The sequence below is a fragment of the Siphateles boraxobius genome, unplaced genomic scaffold (assembly GCF_051911475.1).
Source record: "Siphateles boraxobius isolate OS27281-9 unplaced genomic scaffold, OSU_SipBor_1 15, whole genome shotgun sequence".
Lineage (NCBI taxonomy): Eukaryota > Metazoa > Chordata > Actinopteri > Cypriniformes > Leuciscidae > Siphateles > Siphateles boraxobius.
This window is the reverse complement of record NW_027508755.1, coordinates 4842727-4869858: the sequence shown is the minus strand read 5'-3', so window position 1 is coordinate 4869858 and position 27132 is coordinate 4842727. Positions and strand designations below refer to the sequence as shown.

The following is a 27132-nucleotide window of genomic DNA, read 5'->3' as shown; positions in this document are numbered from 1 at the left end:
ATATATGTCACAACCACGCCAGGCTCCACCCTTACACAATCACAACGCACTCCGTCTCCTGAGTACTGATCACACACCTGCACATCATCAGCACTGCAATCACCTCCGGCATTTAAGCCTCACACTCACTCTCAGTCTTTGTCCGGTATCGTTTGCATCAAGACGCTAACACTGTGCTTACCTCGTGGACTTCCAAAGCTATTAGCAGTCTCCTTGGATTATCACCGAGTCTTCTCCATTGTTCCTCATCTCCAGTTCATTCTCCTGTGTCTCCGCTATTCCAGTGTGGTTTCCATCTGCAAGTCTCCAAGTCTTCTTCACTGCTTCTCCTCCAGTATTTTTCAGTTCTATGGCCTGACCTCAGGGAAGGCGGAGGATTGCAATGGGTTCATCTTACAATGTTCACTGGTCTTGGAGATGCAGCCACACCTGTATCCGAGCGACCTTGCTAAGGTTGCGTTTGTAATTTCTCAGTTGAATGGCAAAGCACTGCGCTGGACCGAATCACTCTTGTCCCAGAAGAGTTCCATAACCCAATCTCTCTCCAGTTTTTTCCATCATGGAAGTTTTCGGGACGCCCATCTGGGATTCATGGATTGGCGAACGACTGTACCAGTTAAGACAAGGCTCCATGTCTGTGAGTGAATATGCCCTGCAATTTCGTACACTAGCTACCGCTAGTGGATGGAATGAACGAGCCCTGCTCACTACGTATCGTCAGGGTCTGAACCCTCGTGTGCGATTACATTTCGCAGCCTACAAAGATTCCATTGGGAATTACTAACCCATGCAGGTGGATGGCGCACGGTTGACTCGTGCTGAAGGACAGAGACGGCAGACCCAGAGTCTGTGTTTATATTGTGGTTCCTCCGAGCACTTCATCTCTAAATGTCCCATTCGTCCTCCTCGTCCCATGGTGAGTGCTATTATTCCTACGTATGATAATCTTAAACCACTCTCTACCATTGTGAATTTAACTGCTGCCGATGTAACTATTCCAGTTATCGCCCTTCTTGACTCGGGATCAGCAGGCAACTTCCTCTCTGGCGCCCTCTGCCATCAGCTCAAGCTCAAGTCTACCGCCACGCCGTCCACCTACCAAATTCACTCAATAACTGGCAGACTCCTCAGCCGGAAGCAGGTACGTCTCTGTGCTGGTCCCATACAGCTTCAAATAGGAGCCCTACATGTAGAACAACAACATTTACTGGTTTTAGAGGAATCCACCGCAGATGTGATTCTAGGGCGCCCATGGTTGGAACAGAACAATCCCATCATCTCCTGGAGGACCGGCGAAATACTGAAGTGGGGGGATTGCTGCTTCCCTGATTGTTTCTCTGCACTTCCGGTACCGACTACTCCTCGGACCAGAGAGCTACCCCTTTGCTCTACATCCATAGAAAGTCCTGTCAAGAAACTTTCAATAGACTTTCCTCGATGTTATGCCCATTTCAGTGATGTTTTCTGCCCCCAGCGAGCCTCTAAGCTGCCTCCACACCGACCATGGGATTGTGCCATCGATCTGCTTCAGGGTGAGTCAGTGCCCCGTGGGAAGATTTATCCCCTGTCACTCCCGGAGGAGAAGGCGATGGTAGAATACATCAAAGAGGCTCTGGAGCAAGGTTACATCCGCCCGTCTACTTCCCCTGCTGCTTCCAGCTTTTTTTTTTTGTGGCCAAGAAGGACGAAGAATTGCGGCCCTGTATAGACTACCGCGCACTCAACCGGATCACTGTTAAGTTTCGCTACCCCCTTCCTCTCGTCCCCGCTGCACTGGAACATCTCCGAGGTGCCACTGTTTTCTCCAAGTTGGACCTTGCAGCGCCTACAACCTAATCCAGATATGTGAGGGGGACAAATGGAAGACGGCCTTCGGGACCCCTACTGGGCACTATGAGTACCTCGTTATGCCATATGGTTTGGCCAACCTCCGCCGTATTCATGGGTTATGGAACTCTACCCATCCTCCGTATTCCAGGATTTCATACATGAGGTACTCCGGGAGTTTCTCCACAAGTTCTCCACTCATCCACCAGGTTGCAGGGAATGCGCCATCTCGAAAAGTCCACGTCATCGTCCCTCCGGTAAGCTTCATCCTCTGCTCGTTCCCAACAGACCCTGGTCACACCTAGGAGTAGATTTCATAACTGACTTACCTAACTCCGATCACTGCACCTGCATTCTTGTAATCATCAACAGATTCTCCAAGTCATGTCGTCTAATTCCCCTGAAAGGACTTCCCACCGCCATGCAAACTGCCGAGCTTATGTTCAACCATATTTTCAGAGTTTATGGAATCCCAGAGGACATTGTGTCAGATAGAGGACCACAATTAATCTCCAAGGTATGGAGGGCTTTCTTCTCACTCCTAGGTGTGACCGTCAGCCTCTCCTCTGGTTACCACCCACAGTCGAACAGGCAGACGGAACGGAAGATACAGGAGATTGGACGTTTCCTCCGTACTTTTTGTCACGGCCACCAGGACTCTTGGAACCAGTTCCTAGATTGGGATGAGTACGCACAGAACTCCTTGCGGCAACCTACCACTGGACTCAATCCCTTCCAGTGCATGCTCGGTTACCAACCCCCACTTTTCCCCTGGTCTTGGGAACCATCGGATGTTGCTGCTGTTGACTACTGGTTCCGAGAGAGCGAGAGGGTCTGGGACTCCGCTCACCACCAGCTGCAACGGGCACTGCGCAGACGTAGAATGACAGCAGACCTTCGCCGCTCCGACGCTCCAATGTATCAGTAATGTCACAACCACGCCAGGCACAACGCACTCCCTCTCCTGAGAACTGATCACACACCAGCACATCACACACCAGCACATCACACACCTGCACATCAACAGCACTGCAATCACCTCCGGCATTTAAGCCTCACTCTCAGTCTTTGTCCGGTATCATTTGCATCAAGACGCTAATACTGTGCTTATCTCGTGGACTTTCAAAGCTATTACCAGTCTCCTTGGATTATCACAGAGTCTTCTCCGTTGTTCCTCATCTCCAGTTCCTTCTCCTGAGGCATATATTGTGTTCTCAGATAAGTCGAATATATATATATATAGATATATGTTATGCTATTTAAAATATAAGTACATATATGGCCATATATTACATTTTTGTATGAGAATTTTTCCAACAGAAAGCACAAAGAATGATGATATCAATATCCTTTAATCCACAAAACCAAAACACACAGGAGATTCTTCAGGATCAGCAAACTTACACAAGCTGGGACTTATCAGTAACTACGGGAACAAACAAGGAGAAATTAGTAACTAAGGAGACAGGAACTAAACTAAAAGGAAACAGGAAACAGAGACACATGAACGAAAACACATTGATATATAATGTGAACCTGACATGAACCTAACGTGAGTCCTTAGAACAGCGAACAAGACACTGCGTTGATGCCACTTTTGGGGAATGCCTCCTCGCGAACCGTTCTCTGATCCGCTTATCCAAACACGGCAATCGTATTGACTGGCAAAAGCCTATGATGCCAAAACTAGTGTGACCTGGAAGAATATAAGGGGCGGCTAGAGAACGTCACAAGAGGCCTCCGAAACAATGAAGGCCCACCAAGGCCGTTCAAAGGCTTGGCACCAACCCTATTAAAGGGGTTCCTTTAAGGGAATATGGCCAGGGGGTCCAAAGGAGTCCTGTCCAGTCACTTTCTGAGGGGGACAGAAAGGCAACCCCACATGCGACCAGGGATGCTGACCTGGTCTAATTTAATGACCTAGTCTTGCCAACAACCTGTCTGTTTTCTACACCGAGTTTTAACATTATTTGCCTCAACTTGTAGAGGCATCTGATAGGGAGGACTGCAGATAATGGCAGTAGTTGCTCACAGACCGGCTCATAGAGACGGGCATCAGTAGAACTCAGCATAGCGCTTTATAACCCTTCCAAACGAGGGGAGTAACTCTACTCGATCCTGGATCTACACAGTGCTTCAAAGCTATGTGGAGGCTGGGCACTCTAAAAGGACCATAATAAGGGGAGCGCCTCCAGCTCTAGGGCTGATCTAACAGGGAGACTTTGTGAGAGTACTTCGACCTTCTGACCAGACATAGGGATTTAAGTATTCAAACAGAGCGATCCTCTGATAGATTCTTGAACACTGCGCTCAACCTTATAAAACACCTCAGTCCAGCTTTTTCAGCTGCCTGCAGATTGCTTTAATTATCATAATAAGTTTGCACACTGTTTTTGCAGCAACTGCTTTGACCAAAGTTTAGTAATGAGTGTTGCGTTTTTAATGATAAAGTTACAAATTGTTATGTTTTAATATAAGAGCTTGTCAAAAGATGCAGATGTCGCAAAAACAGTCTTAAGAAACAAGATAAGAACATTTATGAGGAGTATTTTTGGGAATACTAAATATTAAAAAAATCTTAAGTTAAAAAATGACAAGATACCAGTTAAGATTAATTGTATTCTTAAGAATGATTCATGAATCTGGCCCCAATTTTTCTGTTCAGAACTTAAAAAAACTGACTCCAATGACAGTGTAATATGTGTGCAGTGTGTGTCTAAATCAGCAGTTCCTCTTTCACTGAAGGGGTTTTTGTACGGCTCTGTATCACTGTGTTAATGGAGATTCATAATGCTGCTGACAGTAATAATCTCCTGCATCTTCAGTCTGGACATTTCTAATATTGAGCATGAAGTTTTTTCCTGATCTCCCATCAGTGAATCTCTCAGAAACTCCAGACACTTTGTTACCAACACTAGAGAACAGGAGTTTGTGTGTTTGTCCGGGTTTCTGGTGATACCAGGCTAAACTGGATGTAAAACTAGAACTGCTGGACCAGCAGTTGAGAGTGACGCTGCTTCCCACAGACGCCAGATTCACGGATGGACTCTGAGTCAGAATGATCTCAGCAAAACAACCTGCCATCACAACACATCAGTCAGTTTTACAGTCAAACACACAATACATGAGAAGAATGAAACAACATTTATAAAGCACTTCTGAAAAAACTCTGAATATTCAACACTAATCTCACCAGCAAGAGAAAGCAGTAGAGAGCAGATAATCAGAGCGTTTACAGTCATCTTTGCTGAGAATGAGTGAGAACAGACGAGACCTGCTGTTTACAGTCCTGAGCGGCGGACAGTCCGTCTTAAACAAAGGGGTTTTGCACATATTCAAAGCTGTTTCCTTTCAGGAGAAAATCTGGCACACTGATTTAAATAAATAATAATAATTCAGTTTCAAATGTAGTTATCAAATGTAATTTCTACACTTACTGTAAGATTTAATATCAGTATCAACTGTTATTTCTCAAGAGTTTCCAAGGTTACTATAATGACTTCAGTAGTTGACCATCAGTCAATCAACTGCAGTTTAGATTGCAATGTTTAAATGTAAAATCATATATTATAAAAATTGTCCTTTTTAAAAAAATGAAATGTGTTTATTGAACTGTAATTGACCACAATAGCAAATGAAGTGAAAGATGTTGTTTTGGAGATGCAGTGAACAGTGCATCTACTGAAGCGTTCAGGAGGTTTTTGTACTTCTGCTCTATTAGGTTTATATGTGAGGGATGATAATACAGACATACTACAAAACTCTTAACTACAAAAAAGTTTTGAACATTTTCACCAGTATTGACCAGGAAAAGAGATTAATTTGATAAATATTGACATAAAAGCATGAGAAGAATATTTTTTGAAATATGACATACTACTTAGAATAAATATATAAATTAATAACATACCTGTATTCAACATTTACTATAAGCTATTATAGATTTTCAACCTACTTTAAAATAAAACAATTGTAAAACTCATTCATGAAATATAAATTTGTTGTTTTGAAAAACAGATATTGTAATACACTATATAGAATTTCTCATTTAAAATATTAAGATTTATTTTAAAATAATTTAAAATGTAAAATTATAATATATAATACAATTTAAAGTATATTTTACAACTCCCTTCTGGAAAAAAGTGCAATTTAGGATACTTTTAAGAATACTTATTACAAAATAATAATATGCTTTAACATATACTTCAGTGTGAATTAAAATTTATGTTTTCAGACACTTAATTGTATGTTATTTAAAAGAAAATATATATTATCGCATAAGTTCATATGAAATGCAATTAGCTAAACTTTTAGCTGCTTTTAGCTGCTTTTTAACCTACTAAAGCTAGGCTTAATTACATCTTTATATGTAATTTCATAATTCATTAAATTGTCTTTGAAATATGGTTAAAATGGACTGACTTTGTTTTGTAAACTAAAAGATACTTTAAAGTAATTTCTATTGAAACGTGCCCATCATGTATTTAAATACACTTGTGATTACACATTTGTAAAGATGAAGCTGCAAGTTAGAACATTTAAAATATATTAACTTGTAATACCAAATAACACACTAGAGTTGAAATTATAATGAAATACTCTGCATGTGCTTTAGTACATTTTTCAATACATCAAAATAATTGCACTTCTTTAAAGCGTATAAGTGTGTTAAGAAACATAGTCATGAAAGTCTCTCTCTTTAATTGCACTTAAATGGCCTTTTATTATATAAGTCTGTTTAAACTGATGGTAGGAATGTTTTCTGTCACTTTAATCTGTAATAAATTGAATCTGTTTGTTAAGCGAGTTGTTTGTGGTCCCGCTGCTCTTCTTCTCTCAGGCAACACTCCTCCTAAAGTGATCATCCTGCCCCCGTCCAGTGCAGAGATCTCCTCTCTGAACACAGCGACACTGCTGTGTGTGGCCAGCGAGGGCTTGCCGTCAGACTGGAGCCTGAGCTGGAAGGTGGACGGCAGCAGCAGGGCTCAGGAGAGCAGCGCTGGGATCCTGCAGAAGGACGCTCTGTACAGCTGGAGCAGCAGCCTGACTCTCTCTGAGCAGGAGTGGATGAAGAGCGTCTCAGTGAGCTGTGAGGTCACACGGAGCGGCCAGCCGGCAGTCACGGCACAACTGAGGAGAGATCAGTGTTCAGATCAGTAGATCCGCTCAGTCTCTCCTCTGGCTTCTGCTTCATCCTTCTGGCGGACGTCTCACTTCTGCTTCTCTGAGTTCATTCACACAAGAGCATGCTGTGATGTTCTGTTATAACTCAAATAAAATAAATAATACTGTGTCTGTCTTTGAGTCCTTTTTGTATGAATTGAGAAAAAAAGTATTTGTTTTTAACCATTTACTGTTTTATATCCTGCCGTTACAAATCAGTGTTTAGAAGTACAAATATTCCAATAAATGTTCTTGTAATGAAATGTAGCCACTCAAATCTTATGGGTTCTGCATCAAAAAATACATAAAGAAATTTAGATGGATTCACATTATGAGACATGTTGACTTCCCTATGAAGTATTTCATCTCAAATACCCAAATAAATTTCGCTCAGTGAAGCATGACAACACCTGCACAGTAAATTATGAAACAAGAAAGTCATTTTGAAACAGCATTTGCAAGTGTTGCTATTGTTAACAAAAACTATAACTTCTCAGTAATTAAAATGAATCTAAAATAAAAGAAAGAATATTAAAAAATAAAGGTTCCAAAGGGAGTTTTTCGCAGGGAGGCCGCAGAAGAAACATATTTTGGTTCCCTGAAGAACTTTTCAGTGAACAGTTCTAAAAAAATAAAAAAATAAAAAATTCTCAGTGTGAAGAACATTGTAAAAATCTAAAGATTTTTTTTTCACCAGAAAGAACCTTTTGTGGAATGGAGAGTTTCAATTCAATTTAATTCAAACACGAATTACTCAGAATGACGATATCAATATTCTTTAATCCACAAAACTGAAACACACAGGAGATTCTTCAGGAACAGCAGACTCAAACAAGCGGGGACTAATCAGTAACCAATGTAACAAACCAGGAGGAATTAGTTACTAAGGAGACGGGAACTAAACTGAAAGGAAACAGGAAGCATAGAATGATGAACGCAAACACATTGATACATAACCTGAACCTGACATTACTCCCCCCTCCCACTAGACGAGTCCTCGTGCCGTAAACAACAGTCCCAGAGTGGAGGGAGGGAGGGACGGGGTATTGGAGATGGAAGAGGAGCTGGTGAAGGGCAGAGAACTGGGGAGACTTGCTGAGGGGAATAGTAAGATGGATGACGGAGGGAGGAGCCAAGATTGAGCCCTGACAGGTTTCCTGGACGAAGCCTGAGGGATGACCGACTGAGGCGGAGCCAGATGAAGCGGAGACTCCAGTAAAAAAACAGCAGGAAGACGGCCTAAGGCGACATCATAGCAGGGACCTGGTGGAGCCGAAGGGCTGGAGGGTTGAGGTGCAGCTGGAGGTTTTGAAATCTGTAGCGAAACCAGGATATTGAGAGAACAAGGCGTAGATGGAGGAACGAGGGATCCTGTGTGATGGAGGACTACGGTGGAGCTGAGGGAGCGCAGAGCCAAAGAAGAGCCGAAGTGCTGACAGGTCGAGGTGGAGAATGGGCCTGGAGGCTGGAGAAGTAACATCACAGTTTACGACTGGAACCGTTGAAGACACTGCGTTGATGACGCTTTTGGGGAATGCCTCCTCGTGAACCGTTGTCTGAAACGCTTATCCGATCACTAGAATCATTTTGACCTGCAACAGCCTATAACGTCAATACTAGTGCGACCTGGAAGAATATAATGGGCGGCTAGAGAATGTCATCCACTTATCGTCTGAAAGAACTTTTCAGCAGGAGATCCCGAGGCATGGTGAAAGACACAGGGTCTCATTCCCTATTCTCAGGGAACAAAGGTTACAGTCGCAACCTGAGACATTCCCTTTCGAAAGGGAACACGTACTGCGTCAATGACATTATTGTGGAACGATATATCATTGCAATCATACTGAGGGGAGTGCATGTGTAACGGAGGCAAGCTAGTAGTTGCTGTGCGAGTAAACCTCACTCCTCTGATCTCAATAGGCGCTCTGGCGACAGATGCTAGAGGCTGCAGTCATCCCCCTTCTTGTTCGAGGCCCGCTCGGAGAGGGTCGAGTGGGACCCGGGTGAAGGGGGGTTACATTGGTGCCGTGACCCGGATGGGAGTGAGGTTTAGGGGGGTGAGTGTAACGGAGGCAAGCTAGTAGTTGCTGTGCGAGTAAACCTCACTCCTCTGATCTCAATAGGCGCTCTGGCGACAGATGCTAGAGGCTGCAGTCTTTAGCCTCCTTGTTAGAGCGCCTGACTCTCATGCCGGAGACCCGGGTTCGAGGCCCGCTCGGAGCGGGTCGAGTGGGACCCGGGTGAAGGGGGGTTACACATGGCAATTATGGCTGTGTAAAAACTAGGGGTGCGCTGATCCGATACTCAGTATCGGTATTGCTCCGATACTACCAATATTTGCCGGATCGGGTATCGCCAGACGAGACCATCCAAATCCGATCCGATATTGTATAGCCTACGTATGTTATTGTTATACAACACAAAAGGCACAAAAACATTATAAAGCACTATAATGTTTTCGTGTGCTGTATTCCAAGATTTCTGAAGCCATTACATATAGTTTGATGTGAGTTACAGATTTAAATCGTTAAATTAATCTTCACCTAAGTGCTTCCCTCCGCTGCGGCTGTCAGTCATTCTCAGCACTCAAACAGCGCGTCGCGCTCGGGTAAAACAGTCAACATGATGAAACTCTCTCCAAGATGAGTCAATGTTCCTATTATTATACTGTAGATCTGTAGATAAAGGTCTATGGTTTGCATAAAAGCACTTTAACGTGCTGGAGTTTCACATGTTACTTTCAACCGGGTGTCTGTTAGATCACAACACAACTCCTCAGTGATCACAACACTGGAGTAGAGAGCGATATAATTGCTCTTCACACGCACATTAACTGAAATGTAAAACTGTTAAAAGGCTCAAACTAATGAATAAATAAATAAATATATGTATATCTTACTTTTGTGCTTTGAACTTTTCAATGCGACGCGCTGCGCGCCGTAACTCCATGTTACTTCGAATAATCATTCTGCGCACGGGAAGCGCATAAGGTTTCGTGCCGCTCTGAATTGGAGCCTTTCATATTACAATACTTTTGCGCAATGGCAGTTTATTGATAGCCTTAGTTGTTCTGTCCAATCTATGTATCATATGTTGCTGCTTCATTAAAAAGTTGCGCTTAAAATTTTAAATTAAATGTCTTTTAATTATATAGTATATATTTTGTCTGTATTGTTTTACAAAGTAAGGAAAATAATGTTTAAGTCAAGCTTTGATGCCTTTAACAAAAGAATAATCCCAGTCTCTTCCCCACAGTGAGGCATACAGATACAGTTTATTAGGTAATTTGGTTTTTTTAATTATTATTTTAGTATTGGATCGGATCGGTATCGGCCAATACTGAGTCCCAGGTATCGGAATCGGTATCGGAGACAAAAAAAGCGGATCGTGCCACCCCTAGTAAAAACGTCGGAAATGGCAGTTTCACTGAAATGCCAAAACACTCTCCCTTCGGGTCACATACACATACTGTCAGTGCCAGTATTCCCTATGCCCACTGCCCAAGCTATAAGCCTCAAAGAGGCCTCAGAAACAACGGAAGGCCTACCAACGCCGCTCAATGTATCGACATATTAATCCACAAAACCAAAACACACAGGAGACTCTTCAGGAACAGCAGACTCACGATATGTATCTGTTATTTAGCTGTCATATGTTCAGAGTTCATATTTTTACTGAATTACAATGGTGTATCATCACCATGTTGGAGATTTGTGTTGAACTATATATGTTCTCCTCATTGCAACTTTTACAACTTATTTGTCCAGTTTAAGAGGGTAAACTGTGTGCCTCTATTTTTAAGAGGCTAATTATGTTCATATCGTGTAGCCAACTTTGAATATAAAACATGGAAATGAAAAACAGTGATTGTAGCTGCTTGCAAATGCTAAACATTGTTTAGTTCCCTTAACAATAAGTTTTAAGTTAAATAGACTACCTGCTACTCAATAGATTAACAATTATTTTAAGTAGATTTTAACTGGAGGGGATTAGTTGAGTTAACTTAAAAAGGTGAATGCGATAGTTTGCCTTATTTTTTTAAGTTAGCTCAACTTTTCTTTCTTTTTAACAGTGAATGTTTTGTGAATCTTGCCCCAGATTTTGTTTTTCTGTTCAGAACTTTAAAAACGGCTCCAATCACAGTGAAATATGTGTGCAGTGTGTGTCTAAATCAGCAGTTCCTCTTTCACTGAAGGGGTTTTTGTACGGCTCTGTATCATTGTGTTAATGGCCATTCAGCATTTGAAAATCTTGCTTCCCCCTATTATTGTTGAATCACAGAAGCTACACCAGTTACTTTTGCCAATAGATTTCTATTTATTATGTATAATATATCATGTGTCAGACAGAGAGAAACACAGGCATAAGAATAAGGCTACATGAGAGGAGGTCTTCATTCCAGATTTCTCTATTCCCCATTTCTCTATCTTCTCATCCCATCATGCTAGCTGTAAATGGTTTCTCTGGGTTTCTCCTTCCTTTCCCCCATCATCTCTATGTTTCTCCTTCCTCTCACCCCATCATGCCTTTGTTTCTCTAAGGTGGTACAGAAAGATTGAGCTTATATACATCACTGAGAGACTTACAACTTCATTGTAAGGTAGAAAAACCACATTGCTTATGTTTAAAATGGACTTATATCTAATGCACATGGTACAACCCACTTTCCACATTAAGAAACTATTTCTCAGTGTATACATTAGTGATATACAAATGGTACATTTGCATCAGTTGAAACATTCATTCTCTTGCAAAGAGCATACCAACTGTACACATTTGAAGTATCATCATCATTGGAACATCTCTGCTAAGTGAACATTGCATACCTATAAGCAGAATATAACTCTACCCACTCTCTACTCAGCACACATGCAGAAACATAGTCTGACTTCACAAAATACATTGTGAAATTATTATGAAAATGATTAAATAAAAATAAAAAAATAACATAAAACAGCAAATTGATCTTCACTGGACATTTCTAATATTGAGCATGAAGTTTGTTCCTGATCTCCCATCAGTGAATCTCTCAGAAACTCCAGACACTTTGCTACCAACCCTATAGAACAGGAGTTTGGGTGTTTGTCCGGGTTTCTGGTGATACCAGACTAAACTGGATGTAAAACTAGAACTGCTGGACCCGCAGTTGAGAGTGACGCTGCTTCCCACAGACGCCAGATTCACGGATGGACTCTGAGTCAGAATGATCTCAGCAAAACAACCTGCCATCACAGCACATCAGTCAGTGTTACAGTCAAACACACAATACATCAGAAGAATGAAGCAACATTTATAAAGCACTTCTGAAAATGCTCTGAATATTCAACACTAATCTCACCAGCAAGAGAAAGCAGTAGAGAGCAGATAATCAGAGCGTTTGCAGTCATCTTTGCTGAGAATGAGTGAGAACAGACGAGACCTGCTGTTTACAGTCCTGACCGGCTTGTGGAACAAAAAAAATCTATTTGAAATGCTTAAAGTTATTATAGTGTAGGTTTATATGTGAGAGTTGTAAATACAGACATACTATAAAACTCTTAACTACAAAAAAAAAGTTTTGAATTTTTTTTCCTGTATTGACATGCTATAAGAGCATGAGAAGAAATGTTTTTTGAAATGTGACATAATAATTAGAATAAATATATAAATTAAAAATTAAAATAAATACATACATATATAGCCTATACTGTACATAAATACCCATAACATGTATTCAAAATGTACTATACGCTATTATAGATTTTCAACCAAATTTTTTTTGAAAACTCATTCATGAAATATAAATTTGTTGTTTCGAAAAACAGATATTGTAATACATAATCTATAATTTCTTATTTAAACTTTAAAATGTATTTTAAAATAATGTAAAATGTAAAATTGTAATATATAATACAATTTAAAATATATTGTACACCTCCCTTGTAAAATAAAGTGCAATTTAGGATAATTTTAAGATTACTTATTACAAAATAATAATATGCTTTAACTTCAGTGTAAACCTAAATTTATTTTCATACACTTAATTGCATGTTATTTAAAAACAAATCTTATAGCATAAGTTCATGCAATTAGCTAAACTTTAGAGTGCTTTTTAACCTACTTAAGCAGGACTTAATTACATATTTGTATGTAATTTCATATTCTATTGTCTTTGAAATATGGTTAAAATGGACTGACTTTTTTTGTAAACTAAAAGATACTTTAATGTAATTTCTATTGAAACGTCCCCATCATGTATTTAAGTATTCTTGTGATTACACATTTGTAAAGAAGCTGCAAGTTAGAACATATAAAATATATTAACTTGTAATATCAAATGACACACTAGAGTTAAAATTATAATGAAATACTCTGCATGTGCTTTAGTACGTTTTTCAATACATCCAAATAAGTGCACTTGTTTAAAGTGTACTTAAGTGTGTTAAGAAACATAGTCATGAAAGTCTCTCTCTTTAATTGCACTTAAATGGCCTTTTCCCAGCCAGCACAGCTATGTAGGCCCACATGGGTTTGACCTGGGCTATCTAACTGGCACCCAGCCAGTTTTGTCCTCGGTTTCCATGTAGGCCCCACATGGGTTTGCCCAGATGAAATGACCACTGCTCAGTGTGCACACTACAGGCTGTTAAATGTAACACTGGATCAGTGTTGGAGTTAATGAGATAATTAAGTGATTGAATAATGATTGAGCATTATTGATCTGGATCTACACAGTGCTCAAAGCTATGTGGAGGCTGGGCACTCTAAAAGGACCATAATAAGGGGAGCGCCTCCAGCTCTAGGGCTGATCTTACAGGGAGATCTCGTGAGACTACTTCGACCTTCTGACCAGACATAGGGATTCAAGTATTCAAACAGAGCGATCCTCTGATAGATTCTTGAACACTGCGCTCAACCTTATAAAACTCCTCAATCCAGCTTTTTCAGCTGCCTGCAGATTGCTGTAATTATCATAATAAGGTTGCACACTGTTTTTGCAGCAACTGCTTTAACCAGAGTTTAGTAATGTGTGTTGCGTTTTTAATATTAAAGTTACAAATTGTTATGTTTTAATATAAGAGCTTGTCAAAAGATGCAGATGTCGCAAAAACAGTCTTAAGAAAAAAGTTAAGAACATTCTTAAGAAATATTTTTGGGAATACTAAATATTAAAAAATTCTTAAGTTAAAAAAGTATAAGATAGCAGGTAAGATAAAATTTATTCTTAAAAATGATTCATGAATCTGGACCCTATTTTTTATTTAATTTTTTTGTGTTCAGAACTTTAAAAAACGGTTCCAGTGACAGTGTAATATGTGTGCAGTGTGTTTCTAAATCAGCAGTTCCTCTTTCACTGAAGGGGTTTTTGTACGGCTCTGTATCACTGTGTTAATGGCCATTCAGCATGTTGCTGACAGTAATAATCTCCTGCATCTTCAGGCTGGACATTTCTAATATTGAGCATGAAGTTTGTTCCTGATCTCCCATCAGTGAATCTCTCAGAAACTCCAGACACTTTGCTACCAACACTATAGAACAGGAGTTTGGGTGTTTGTCCGGGTTTCTGGTGATACCAGGCTAAACTGGATGTAAAACTAGAACTGCTGGACCCGCAGTTGAGAGTGACGCTGCTTCCCACAGACGCCAGATTCACGGATGGACTCTGAGTCAGAATGATCTCAGCAAAACAACCTGCCATCACAACACATCAGTCAGTGTTACAGTCAAACACACAATACATGAGAAGAATGAAGCAACATTTATAAAGCACTTCTGAAAATGCTCTGAATATTCAACACTAATCTCACCAGTAAAAGAAAGCAGTAGAGAGCAGATAATCAGAGCGTTTGCAGTCATCTTTGCTGAGAATGAGTGAGAACAGACGAGACCTGCTGTTTACAGTCCTGACCGGCGGACAGTCCGTCTTAAACAAAGGGGTGTTGCACATATTCAAAGCTGCTTCCTTTCAGGAGCGAATCTGAAACACTGATTTAAATAAATAATAATAATTCAGTTTCAAATGTAGTTATCAAATGTAATTTCTACACTTACTGTAAGATTTAATATCAGTATCAACTGATATTTCTCAAGAATTTCCAAGGATATGCTGATGATATAATAAACATCCAGTAGTTGACCATCAGTGAATCAAATGGAGTTTAGAGTTTGTGTTTAAACGTTGAATCGTTTATTAGCTACAACATTTTTCCTTTTATAAATGAAATGTATATATTATTTTATTGAACTGTAATTGACTTCAACACTAAATGAAGTGAAAGATGTTGTTTTGGAGATGCAGTGAACAGTGCAGCTACTGAAGCGTTCAGGAGGTTTTTGTACTTCTGCTCTATTAGTTTGTATCACTGTGAAGGACTTTCGGCGGCGGCACCAGACTGGATGTTGGCAGTAAGTAAATAATTTAATAATTTTTATATACAATGTTGTGATATTTAGTCATGTATCTGTAATTTATGACAAAAAAAAACATTGTTTTTTTTCCTGTGTATTGGGGAAAACATTTCTATTTGATATGCAGTATGTATTTCTTAATGCAGTTTTATATGTATGAGTTAATACTACAGACACATACTACAAAAGTCTTTCCTACAAATTAGCTTTTGGACATTTTCACCATTATTGGACAGGAAAAGACATATATTGGATAAATATGGACATGCTATAAGAGCACGAGAAGAATATATCAATATAAAAAAAGTATTTTGGCCAAAAGATATTTTACTACATTGTATAAAAATGTTAATACATTTTCACAATTTGAATACATTGTGGGGGAAAAAGTACAATTTAGGATACTTTACAAAAAAGAATGTACTTTAATAGAACATACTTAAGTGTGTGAACTTAATGTAATATTTTCAGACACTTAATTGCAATTTTATTTAAAACAATATATATATAGCTCAGGTTCAAATGAAATCCATTCAGTGTTTTTTTTGACCCACTGAAGTAGTTCTAAAGTACTTTATATTAAGTATATTAAGTAGGCTATTTAAAGTATATTCATTTGTAATTTAATAATTATTAGTTCTATTGTCTTTGAAATATGGTTAAAGTGCACTGCCAAATCAACTGACAAGCATTTTTTGTCAACTAAAATATACTTTAATGTAATATCTATTGAATGATTACACATTTGTAAAAATGAAGCTCTGCAATTCAATACATTTAAACATATGCTTAATATATTTTAAATATATTTAAATACAAACTTTAAGTGTAATATAGAGTAACACACAGTAAAAATTCAAAGCAATCATATTTTCATGTGCTTTAGTATATTAGTCAACACATCAAAATAAGGGATAAATTACAGCATGACATTATTAAAACATAATGATTTAAATAGGTACTTGAATGCAAATCTTTCAATTGCAATTCAACTTTTTAAAAGTCTACTTTTATGGCCTTTTATTTTTTATTTGTGGCATTTTATTTTATTACTATTACATTATCTGCAAATACAGATTTTTAAGTGCTCATTCCATAGAATTAAATCTACTTTTTTTTTCACAAGAACTGAGAACACATTAACATCTACATTCATTATACTGTAGTTAACTCTTGTTTGAATGTATGTTTTTTTGTATTTTGTTAACTTATTTAACCAAGAGCCATTATAAAAATATGATGTTTATGTAATTTTAGTTTGGAGGACTAAATTCATGATGTATTCAAATTCAAAACAATTTAAAGTTGGAGAAAAAAATAAGCAGTTATGCACTAGCTTGGTTACTAACTCCATGCTTCCCATAAAAATCCATCAATATGATTACATTTGATTAATCTTGAAAAAATTTATAAAATATTATTTTGTCTGTTGAAACTGAAGGTAGAAATGTTTTCTGTCACTTTAATCTGTAATAAATTGAATCTGTTTGTTAAGTGAGTTGTTTGTCGTCCCGCTGCTCTTCTTCTCTCAGTCAACACTCCTCCTAAAGTGATCATCCTGCCCCCGTCCAGTGCAGAGATCTCCTCTCTGAACACAGCGACACTGCTGTGTGTGGCCAGCGAGGGCTTGCCGTCAGACTGGAGCCTGAGCTGGAAGGTGGACGGCAGCAGCAGGGCTCAGGAGAGCAGCGCTGGGATCCTGCAGAAGGACGCTCTGTACAGCTGGAGCAGCAGCCTGACTCTCTCTGAGCAGGAGTGGATGAAGAGCGTCTCAGTGAGCTGTGAGGTCACACGGAGCGGCCAGCCGGCAGTCACGGCACAACTGAGGAGAGATCAGTGTTCAGATCAGTAGATCCGCTCAGTCTCTCCTCTGGCTTCTGCTTCATCCTTCTGGCTGACGTCTCACTTCTGCTTCTCTGAGTTCATTCACACAAGAGCATGCTATGATGTTCTGTTATAACTCAAATAAAATACATAATACTGTGTCTGTCTTTGAGTCCTTTTGTGTTATTTGAGATAAAAAATATTTGTTTTTAACCATTTACTGTTTCACATCCTGCCGTTACAAATCAGTGTTTAGAAGTACAAATATTCCAATAAATGTTCTTGTAATCTAATGTAGCCTCTCAAATCTTATGGGGTCTGCATCAAAAAATACATAAATAAAATTAGATGGAGTTACATTGTGAGACATGTTGACTTCCCTATGAAGTATTTCATCTCAAATACCCAAATAAATTTCGCTCAGTGAAGCATGACAACACCTGCACAGTAAATTATGAAACAAGAAAGTCATTTTGAAACAGCATTTGCAAGTGTTGCTATTGTTAACAAAAAAGATAACTTCTCAGTAATTAAAATGAATCTAAAATAAAAGAAAGAATATTAAAAAATAAAGGTTCCAAAAGGAGTTTTTCGCAGGGAGGCCGCAGAAGAAACTTATTTTGGTTCCCTGAAGAACTTTTCAGTGAACAGTTCAAAAAAAAAAAAAAAAAAATCTCAGTGTGAAGAACATTGTAAAAATCTAAAGATTTTTTCTCCACCAGAAAGAACCTTTTGTGGAATGGAGAGTTTCAATTAAAATTCAATTTAATTCAAACACGAATTACTTAGAATGACGATATCAATATCTTTAATCCACAAAACTGAAACACACAGGAGATTCTTCAGGAACAGCAGACTCAAACAAGCTGGGAATAGTCAGTAACCAATGTAACAAACCACGAGGAATTAGTTACTAAGGAGACGGGAACTAAACTGAAAGGAAACAGGAAACATAGAGTGATGAATTCAAACACATTGATACATAAACTGAACCTGACATTACTCCCCCCCTCCCACTAGACGAGTCCTCGTGCCGTAAACAACAGTCCCAGAGTGGAGGGAGGGAGGGACGGGGTGTTGGAGGTGGAAGAGGAACTGGTGAAGGGCAGAGAACTGGGGAGACTTGCTGAGGGGAATAGTAAGATGGATGACGGAGGGAGGAGCCAAGATTGAGCCCTGACAGGTTTCCTGGACGAAGCCTGAGGGATGACCGACTGAGGCTGAGCCAGATGAAGCGGAGACTCCAGTAAAAAAACAGCAGGAAGACGGCCTAGGGGGACATCATAGCAGGGACCTGGTGGAGCCGAAGGGCCGGAGGGTTGAGGTGCAGCTGGAGGGTTGAGGTGCGGCTGGAGGGTTGAGGTGCAGCTGGAGGTTTTGAAATCTGTAGCGAAACCAGGATGGTGAGAGAACAAGGCATAGATGGAGGAACGAGGGATCCTGTGTGATGGAGGACTACGGTGGAGCTGAGGGAGCACAGAGCCAAAGAAGAGCCGAAGTGCTGACAGGCCGAGGTGGAGAATGGGCCTGGAAGCTGCAGAAGTAACATCACAGTTTACGACTGGAGCCGTTGAAGACACTACGTTGATGACGCTTTTGGGGAAGGCCTCCTCTTGAACCTGAAACGCTTATCCAATCACTGGACTCATTTAGACCGGCAACAGGTCAAACTTCATACGTCAATACTAGTGTGACCTGGAAGAATATAAGGGTCGGCTAGAGAACGGGATCCACTTATCGTCTGAAAGGACTGTTCAGCAGGAGTTCCCGAGGCATGGCGAAAGACACAGGGTCTCATTCCCTATTCTCAGGGAACAAAGGTTACAGTCGCAACCTGAAACATTTCCTATCGAATGGGAACTCGTACTGCATCGATGACACTATTGGGGAACGATATATCAGTGCCACCATACTGAGGGGAGTGCATGGCAATTATGGCTGTGTAAAAACGTCAGAAATGGCAGTTTCACTGAAATGACAAAACACTCTCCCTTCGGGTCACATACAGGCTGTCATTGACAGTATTCCCTATGGCCACTGCCCAAGCTATAAGCCTCAAAGAGGCCTCAGAAACAACCGAAGGCCTACCAACGCCACTCAATGGATGGAAACCAACAGCTTCCATGGAAGGGGTTCCTTTAAGGGAATATGGCCAGGGGGTCCAAAAGGAGTCCCGTCCAGTCACTTTCTGAGGGGGACATAAAAGCAACCCCACCAGGGAGGCTGACTTGGTCTAATTTATTGACCTATAGTCTTGCCAACCACCCATCTGTTTCCTAAACGGAGTCTCTAACATTATTTGCCTCAACTTGTAGAGGCATCTGATAGGGAGGACTGCAGATAATGGCAGTAGTTGCTCACAGACCGGCTCATAGAGACGGGCATCAGTAGAACTCAGCATAGCGCTTTATAATCCTTGCAAAGGAGGGGAGTAACTCTACTCGATCCTGGATCTACACAGTGCTCAAAGCTATGTGGAGGCTGGGTACTCTAAAAGGACCATAATAAGGGGAGCGCCTCCAGCTCTAGGGCTGATCTAACAGGGAGACTTCGTGAGAGTACTTCGACCTTCTGACCAGACATAGGGATTCAAGTATTCAAACAGAGCGATCCTCGGATAGATTCTGGAACACTGCGCTCAACCTTATAAAACACCTCAGTCCAGCTTTTTCAGCTGCCTGCAGATTGCTGTAATTATCATAATAAGTTTGCACACTGTTTTTGCAGCAACTGCTTTGACCAGAGTTTAGTAATGAGTGTTGCGTTTTTAATGTTAAAGTTACAAATTGTTATGTTTTAATATAAGAGCTTGTCAAAAGATGCAGATGTCGCAAAAACAGTCTTAAGAAAGATAAGAACATTCTTGAGGAGTATTTTTGGGAATACTAAATATTAAAAAATTCTTAAGTTAAAAAATGACAAGATAGCAGTTAAGATTAATTTTATTCTTAAGAATGATTCATGAATCTGGCCCCAATTTTTCTGTTCAGAGCTTAAAAAAACGGGCTCCAATCACAGTGTAATTCGTGTGCAGTGTGTGTCAAATTCAGCAGTTCCTCTTTCACTGAAGGGGTTTTTGTACGGCTCTGTATCACTGTGTTAATGGATAATCATAATGCTGCTGACAGTAATAATCTCCTGCATCTTCAGTCTGGACATTTCTAATATTGAGCATGAAGTTTGTTCCTGATCTCCCATCAGTGAATCTCTCAGAAACTCCAGACACTTTGTTACCAACACTATAGAACAGGAGTTTGGGTGTTTGTCCGGGTTTCTGGTGATACCAGGCTAAACTGGATGTTAAACCTGAACTGCTGGACCTGCAGTTGAGAGTGACGCTGCTTCCCACAGACGCCAGATTCACGGATGGACTCTGAGTCAGAATGATCTCAGCAAAACAACCTGCCATCACAACACATCAGTCAGTGTTACAGTCAAACACACAATACATCAGAAGAATGATACAACATTTATAAAGCACTTCTGAAAATGCTCTGAATATTCAACACTAATCTCACCAGCAAGAGAAAGCAGAAGAGAGCAGATAATCAGAGCGTTTGCAGTCATCTTTGCTGAGAATGAGTGAGAACAGACGAGACCTGCTGTTTACAGTCCTGAGCGGCGGACAGTCCGTCTTAAACAAAGGGGTGTTGCACATATTCAAAGCTGCTTCCTTTCAGGAGAAAATCTGGCACACTGATTTAAATAAATAATAATAATTCAGTTTCAAATGTAGTTATCAAATGTAATTTCTACACTTACTGTAAGATTTAATATCAGTATCAACTGTTATTTCTCAAGAGTTTCCAAGGTTACTATAATGACTTCAGTAGTTGACCATCAGTCAATCAACTGCAGTTTAGATTGCAATGTTTAAATGTAAAATCATATATTATAAAAATTGTCCTTTTTAAAAAAATGAAATGTGTTTATTGAACTGTAATTGACCACAATAGCAAATGAAGTGAAAGATGTTGTTTTGGAGATGCAGTGAACAGTGCATCTACTGAAGCGTTCAGGAGGTTTTTGTACTTCTGCTCTATTAGGTTTATATGTGAGGGATGATAATACAGACATACTACAAAACTCTTAACTACAAAAAAGTTTTGAACATTTTCACCAGTATTGACCAGGAAAAGAGATTAATTTGATAAATATTGACATAAAAGCATGAGAAGAATATTTTTTGAAATATGACATACTACTTAGAATAAATATATAAATTAATAAAATACCTGTATTCAACATTTACTATAAGCTATTATAGATTTTCAACCTACTTTAAAATAAAACAATTGTAAAACTCATTCATGAAATATAAATTTGTTGTTTTGAAAAACAGATATTGTAATACACTATATAGAATTTCTCATTTAAAATATTAAGATTTATTTTAAAATAATTTAAAATGTAAAATTATAATATATAATACAATTTAAAGTATATTTTACACCTCCCTTCTGGAAAAAAGTGCAATTTAGGATACTTTTAAGAATACTTATTACAAAATAATAATATGCTTTAACATATACTTCAGTGTGAACTAAAATTTATGTTTTCAGACACTTAATTGTATGTTATTTAAAAGAAAATATATATTATGGCATAAGTTCATATGAAATGCAATTAGCTAAACTTTTAGCTGCTTTTAGCTGCTTTTTAACCTACTAAAGCTAGGCTTAATTACATCTTTATATGTAATTTCAAAATTCATTAAATTGTCTTTGAAATATGGTTAACATGTACTGACTTTTTTGTAAACTAAAAGATACTTTAAAGTAATTTCTATTGAAACGTGCCCATCATGTATTTAAATACACTTGTGATTACACATTTGTAAAGATGAAGCTGCAAGTTAGAACATTTAAAATATATTAACTTGTAATATCAAATAACACACTAGAGTTGAAATTATAATGAAATACTCTGCATGTGCTTTACAATGTTTTTCAATACATCAAAATAAGTGCACTTCTTTAAAGCGTACTGAAGTGTGTTAAGAAACATAGTCATGAAAGTCTCTCTCTTTAATTGCACTTAAATGGCCTTTTATTATATAAGTCTGTTTAAGCTGATGGTAGAAATGTTTTCTGTCACTTTAATCTGTAATAAATTGAATCTGTTTGTTAAGCGAGTTGTTTGTGGTCCCGCTGCTCTTCTTCTCTCAGGCAACACTCCTCCTAAAGTGATCATCCTGCCCCCGTCCAGTGCAGAGATCTCCTCTCTGAACACAGCGACACTGCTGTGTGTGGCCAGCGAGGGCTTGCCGTCAGACTGGAGCCTGAGCTGGAAGGTGGACGGCAGCAGCAGGGCTCAGGAGAGCAGTGCTGGGATCCTGCAGAAGGACGCTCTGTACAGCTGGAGCAGCAGCCTGACTCTCTCTGAGCAGGAGTGGATGAAGAGCGTCTCAGTGAGCTGTGAGGTCACACGGAGCGGCCAGCCGGCAGTCACTGCACAACTGAGGAGAGATCAGTGTTCAGATCAGTAGATCCGCTCAGTCTCTCCTCTGGCTTCTGCTTCATCCTTCTGGCTGACGTCTCACTTCTGCTTCTCTGAGTTCATTCACACAAGAGCATGCTGTGATGTTCTGTTATAACTCAAATAAAATACATAATACTGTGTCTGTCTTTGAGTACTTTTGTGTTATTTGAGAAAAATACATTTTGTAGTTAAAGACATTTAATCTAAAAAGGGGGTCCAAAATAGTTCTTGCTAAATGAAAGAAATCTAAAATAAAGTCCTGGTTTCAGACAGGGCTTAGAATAAACCAGGATTAGGCCTTAGTTCAATCAGGACATTTAAGTAGCTTTTTTAAACGTGCCTTAGAAAAAACATTACTGATGTGCATCTTGAGACAAAACAGTGGCTTTGACATATTTTAGGATTTGTTGCTTTCAATTAAAACAGCTCAAACATGCATTTTAGTCTTGTGCATCCTTATGGACATGTTATGGGCATAAAATTTGGCACAGGTGTATGTTTTTTTTTGTGGAATTTTACTATTTCACCGCCATTTTCTTAAAAAAATATTTTTTGCACTAGTTACACAAAATACTCCCACTCAGCGCCTTTTGGACAAAAATTTCCCCATTGAAACCCATTAAAACTGCTATTTTTAATCTCAGGGCCATTCAACTATAAAATGATGCAATCTTTGTTATGAGGCTTTCATTCTGTTGGCAAGGCTTCAAAAATTTAAATTTGTACTATTTTTTATCAGATTTTTCCAGGTTTGGCCTATAAAACAAATATCGCTTTATTCCTGTTTTCTGCTTCGGCAAAAAACTCAAATAAAATACATAATACTGTGTCTGTCTTTGAGTCCTTTTGTGTTATTTTAGAAAAAAATATTTGTGTTTAACCATTTACTGTTTCACATCCTGCCGTTACAAATCAGTGTTTAGAAGTACAAATATTCTAATAAATGTTATTGTAATGAAATCTAGCCTCTCAAATCTTATGGGGTCTGCATCAAAAAATACATAAATAAATTTAGATGGAGTCACATTGTGAGACATGTTGACTTCCCTATAAAGTATTTCATCTCAAAAACCCAAATAATTTTCACTCGGTGAAGCATGAAAACACCTGCACAGTAAATTATGAAACAAGAAAGTCATTTTGAAACAGTGTTTGAGTGTTGCTATTGTTAACAAAAACTATAACTTCTCAGTAATTAAAATTAATCTAATATAAAAGAAAGAATATTTAAAAAACAAAGGTCCAAAAGGATTTTTTTTTCCGCAGTGATTCCGCAGAAGAACATTTGTTTGGTTTCCCAAATAACCTTTCAGGGAACAGTTCTGAAAATAATATTTTTTTCTCAGTGTAAAGAACATTGTAAAAATATAAAGAACCTTTTTTTTCAGCAGAAAGAACCTTTTGTGGAATGGAAAGTTGTCAATTTTGCAGAAATTCAAACACAAATTACTCATATATAGTGACAAAATCAAAATATTAATCCACAAAACCAAAACACACAGGAGATTGTTCAGGAACAGCAGACTCACGTTATGTATCTGTCAGAGTTGATATTTTTACTGAATTACAATGATTGATCATCACCATTTACCATGACCTTCAATCATTTGTCTTGGAATTTGTTAATCTAGTGACGATTTCAGTCATTTATCGTCCACCTAAACCTCAAAAAGACTTTATCAATGAACTTTCAGACTTTTTAGGGGGAATTATCCCCAATTTTGATAGATTGTTTATTCTTGGGGATTTTAACATACATGTGTGTTGTCCAGCTAATTTATTAGCCAAAGAATTTTTGAGCCTCATTGCTGATTTTCTTAATCATTTCAACACCATCTCCGCTAATATTTTAAACTCTTTGTCTCCCATGAAAGCCAAACAACACAAATTAAAGTCTGAGGCCTGGCTCAATGATGATAGTGCTCTTCGTCAGGCCTGCAGAAGGTACGAAAGAAGGTGGAAAAGAGAGAAGCTGCAAGTCTCATATGAAATACTAAGGGACAATCTGATACAATATCAGAATGTGGTGAAAATTGCAAAGTTTAAGTATTTCTCAGATCTGATTGAAAAACATCACAATCAAAGAGTGTTTTTTTCCACCATAAATACTGCTGTTTGTTAACCACTCTGTTGGTCCCCATAGAGTCTCTGGCTGTGAAAAAAATTGTGGATAAGATAAGTGATATTAGGCTAAATATCTCCATTGCATCTTATGACTCTTTCTAAATAAAAAAAAGATTTTTTAGTTGTTCCAATCAGACTTTAAGAAAAACCATCCTACAGAAACAGCACTGGTTAAAGTTTTAAACTATATTTTATTGACCCTTGACTATGGCAAGTCTGCTGTGTTAGTGCTGTTGGATTTGAGTGCAGCATTTGACACTATTGACCACTCTGTCCTCATCTCACGTTTGGAGCACTGGATAGGCATTTGGGGAAATACCCTAAAATTGGTTTCAATCCTATTTGAGTAGTAGAAGGTTCTCTGTTAGCATTGGTGACTTTACTTCTAATGCAGTGTATCTTACTTGTGGGGTCCCTCAAGGCTCTATTCTTGCCCAGATTTTATTTTCGGTGTATATGCTTCCCCTGGGGTCGATATTTAGGAAACATGGCATCTCCTTTCACAGTTACTGTATGCCAATACCCAAATCTATTTGCCCCTGGGAGCAAATAACATGGGTTTGGATACTCTGTTGGCTTGTCTAGTGGAGGTAAAGGCTTGGAAGTCCCTACATTTTCTTCACCTTAATGAAGGCAAAACTGAGATTATAGTTTTTGAACCATCAGAAGCTGCTAGCTCACTTTGCTTAAATTTTTGCCTTCTGTCTCCATGTGTGAAACCATTAGTGAAGAATTTGGGCGTGTCTTTCGAGAGTACTCTTAAATTTGACAAACAGATTAGTATTGTAGTCAAGACCAGTTTTTTTTCACCTCAGAGTCCTAGCTAAAGTTAAACCATTTCTCTCTTTTAAGGACCTTAAAAGGGTGATTCATGGTTTTATTTCTACAAGGCTTGACTACTGTAATTCCCTATATTTGGGCATTAAGCAAGCACCTCTTAACCGTTTGCAAATGGTACAGAATGCAGCTGCCAGGCTCCTTACTGGTGTGCGCAAACAAGATCACATCACTCTAGTTCTGAAAGCTCTGCACTTGCTCCCAGTCCGTTACAGAATTGATTTTAAAGTCTTGATGCTGTTTTTTAAATCCTTGAATGGATTGGCTCCTGTATACATGTCTGATTTATTATTAATTCATAATTCTGTAAGGTCTCTTAGGTAATCCAACCAGAGACTGTTAAATGTTCCTCGGGCTAGATTGAAAATGAGAGGAGATCGAGCTTTTGCCTTTGGGGCACCAAAACTTTGGAACAGCCTACTTGTTTTTATTAGAACTGCCTCTTCACTGCCTGAGTTTACAGCAAAACTCAAAACCCATTTTTTTCTTTGGCTTATAATTGTAGCTGATATGTGCTGTGTCTGGTCTGTTCTGTGTTTTGTAATTTATGTTGTACATGGTTTTAAATGCTAATGATGTCTGATATAGTGTACAGCACCTTGGTCAACAATTGTTTGTTTTTAGTGGTGCTATATAAATAAAGTTGAGTTGAGTTTGAGATTTGTGTTGAGCTTTATGTTCGTGTCTCCAGGACTCGCTCAGAAAAGACATCGGCAGAGACTGGATGGGTCTGGCCAGGGACAGAAAAGCCTGGCGAAGTTGTTGTGGCCTGCGTCGAAAGTCCGAAATACAGGCCGATTGATTGATTGATATGTTCTCCTCATTGCAACTTTTGCAATTTATTTGTCCGGGTGAAAAGGCTAAACTGTGTGCCTCTAGTTCCCTTAGAGGGGAGCGCAGCTCGTCCACTGTGTCAGGGGAGAGACCATGCTCCTGATCCAAATCCTTCAGCAGGTCGGCTTGGTATGCCTGTAACACTGACATAGTGTATAAGCCTGACCTGCTACCGCGAATGCCCTGCTGTTCAGGGGAGATATCATCCTGTGTGGTTTAAAAGGCAGGGCCGGAGCTTTTAGTGCCGATGCCTAACTAGTGCAGATGCCTCTCCAGCAGCGAGATAGTTTGCGAATGTCAAGACGATTGGGGGCATCGACACATACCCATGTTGACGCATCCCCTCGACATCAGCGTATTTTGCTCGCTGCTGATGATGGATGCGTGCAGAATATGGGTTCTTCCGTGCCTTCTTGATCTCAGTATGCAGACCAGGAAGGATTGGAAGGCTCACGGGAGCTGGGGAGTTTTTGCCAGAAAAGAACCGCTCATCCAGCCTGGTGTGAACGGCTCCTTCATGCACTCCCATGGCAGCTGAAGCATCGCTGAAGTGCGCTCCATAACACCCAACAGCTCATCATACGCGGGGCAGGAAGGCTGAGAGGATTCAGGTTGTACCTCTTCTTCATCAGCCATCTCCTGCTCTCCCGG

General features: G+C 39.2%; 1 long non-coding RNA gene and 3 pseudogenes across 2 annotated transcripts; 2 read left to right on the top strand and 2 right to left on the bottom strand.

The window, feature by feature from the left end:
* Positions 1-4593: 4593 nt before the first annotated feature.
* On the bottom strand, positions 4594-5069 carry LOC143738591 (immunoglobulin kappa variable 4-1 pseudogene; annotated as a pseudogene).
* An 11-nt stretch (positions 5070-5080) lies between these two features.
* On the top strand, positions 5081-6990 carry LOC143738590 (Ig lambda chain C region pseudogene; annotated as a pseudogene).
* A 4296-nt stretch (positions 6991-11286) lies between these two features.
* LOC143738690 (uncharacterized) lies at positions 11287-12425 on the bottom strand. Its single transcript, XR_013203942.1, has 2 exons — positions 12332-12425; positions 11287-12215 (listed from the first exon to the last, which is right to left on the bottom strand). It is a non-coding gene; the product is annotated as an uncharacterized LOC143738690 (long non-coding RNA).
* Positions 12426-15341: 2916 nt separating this feature from the next.
* On the top strand, positions 15342-22824 carry LOC143738589 (Ig lambda chain C region pseudogene; annotated as a pseudogene). Its single transcript, XR_013203917.1, has 2 exons — positions 15342-15378; positions 22374-22824. The product of XR_013203917.1 is annotated as an Ig lambda chain C region pseudogene (transcript).
* The last annotated feature ends 4308 nt before the right edge of the window (positions 22825-27132 follow it).